This window comes from Octopus bimaculoides, chromosome 16, assembly GCF_001194135.2.
Source record: "Octopus bimaculoides isolate UCB-OBI-ISO-001 chromosome 16, ASM119413v2, whole genome shotgun sequence".
Classification (NCBI taxonomy): domain Eukaryota; kingdom Metazoa; phylum Mollusca; class Cephalopoda; order Octopoda; family Octopodidae; genus Octopus; species Octopus bimaculoides.
The window spans coordinates 48565138-48566998 of record NC_068996.1 but is presented as its reverse complement, the minus strand read 5'-3'; the positions used below and the strand labels follow the sequence as shown (position 1 = coordinate 48566998).

At 37.4% G+C, this 1861-nt stretch overlaps 1 protein-coding gene and 1 long non-coding RNA gene across 3 annotated transcripts in view; one reads left to right on the top strand and one right to left on the bottom strand.

The window, feature by feature from the left end:
- Nucleotides 1-1861, top strand: part of LOC106870605 (centrosomal protein of 104 kDa) — a 293281-nt gene that overhangs the window by 173073 nt on the left and 118347 nt on the right. The window lies entirely within an intron of this gene.
- LOC128249630 (uncharacterized) overlaps nucleotides 376-1861 on the bottom strand; it is a 10154-nt gene continuing 8668 nt past the window's right edge. The window contains exons 2-3 of the long non-coding RNA XR_008265748.1: nucleotides 1364-1427; nucleotides 376-641 (exon numbers count right to left, since the gene is read on the bottom strand). This is a non-coding gene — a long non-coding RNA (uncharacterized LOC128249630). The remainder of the gene's footprint in view (nucleotides 642-1363; nucleotides 1428-1861) is intronic.

The following is a 1861-nucleotide window of genomic DNA, read 5'->3' as shown; positions in this document are numbered from 1 at the left end:
CTCAGCCTTCATAACACAATAACAGCTTGCCTCTTCTTTTCTTCGGTGTCTGCCATTATTATTTTCTGAAACAAAGATTATACAGAGTTAGCAAAAAATGCAGCAACGACCCCCAAATATATGTCCTCAAATAACTCAAATATCTTACGCACCCTGTATATGTATATGTAAGTATGTGTGTGTGTGTATGTATATATATATATATATATATATATATATATATATTATGGAGATGTACTTGCATAGCAAGTGACCTAATCTGAGATCGTGTGCTGAAACGAAAACAATTGCAGTGTGGAAGGTGTTTATAAGCCATTTAAAATAATACACAAAAACCGTTAGATTCACTTGAACATTTAGATTTTATTTGCCAAAATATTTTCGTCGCTTTGAGACCGTGACCTGTTCACTGACAAAATTCCGTGCTGCGTATATATTTAAATAAAATTTTTTATTAAAAGCAGCTCCAGTAATGTAAACATTATTGGTCACACATACATGCCAATTTGCTGCAGAATAGCATTCTGCTCGAATACTATATTAATATGACTCTTTTTCTGTCTGTCTTTTTGTTCTGAGTTCAAATTCTGCGAAGGTCGGCTTTGCCTTTCATCCTTCCCTCAAAATTCTGGGTCTTGTGCCTAGAGTAAGAACGAATATTATTCTCTGTTGTCCTATTTCATGAATATTGCTATTCACATAACATCTCATTAGTTAAATAAGCAAAAACATTTGCAAAACTGACAAAAGTATTCTCATTGCCCACCAATGAATAAATACACACTACATTTGTTTGTATTGAACTCTTGTCCTCTTGCTTGAAAACTTAAATGCACACACACACATACACGCACAAATGGCTTGACTCTCCATTGGTTATGACAGCGAGTGATTCAGTTGATTCAATCAACGGAACAGCCTGCTCTTGAAATTAATGTTCAGCACTCCACTGACATGTGTACCTTTAACATAGTTCTCAGAGTGATTCAGCATCACTTGGAATGTGACAAAGTCAGCACCTTTTGAATTACTGGTACAGCTCATTTTTGCCGGTTGAGTGGACTGAAGCAACAGGAAATAAAGTGTCTTGCTGAAGGAGACAATGCACCACTAGGAATTGAACATATGACCTTATGACCACAATCTGCATAACCCTAACCACTAAGCCATCTGCCTTTACTACACTTATACATACACACATGTATACACATGTACACATACATGCATGCACAAACGCGTGCACACACACTTACATACACATTTATAGAAGGAGAGAGAGAGAGAGAGAGAGAGAGAGAGAGAAGAAAGAAAGGAAGAAAGAGGCAGAGAGAGAGAGAAAGAGAGAGAATAAAGATTAACTTACCTTGATCTATGCAGATAGAGTTGGCTTATCTTCTCTTTCGTTAGAATTTGAACTTCTAGTATCCCTGTTTACAGTACATGAATATTTTAACCAAATTCTCTGGCCATACAGCCAATGCTATTCAATTCACTATTTTAGGGGACATATTACAACCCTAGGAAATTTATTATAGCTCTTCCATAATTTGGAGAATACACTGAAATACTCTCAAACACATATACACACACGCTCGCATGCACATGAAAGGGTGCAAGCTTATGCATACATATATACACGTGTATGGACACATATACACATGTGTATGCACACGTGCATACACTCTCATGTACACACACATGCACACACATACGCAAACACACACACACCACACACATACACACACACTTACACACACTCACACACATACACACACATACATTTGCACACAGTCACACACCTACACTCACACCACACACGCAGTCACACACACACACGCACATTCACACCACACACATACAC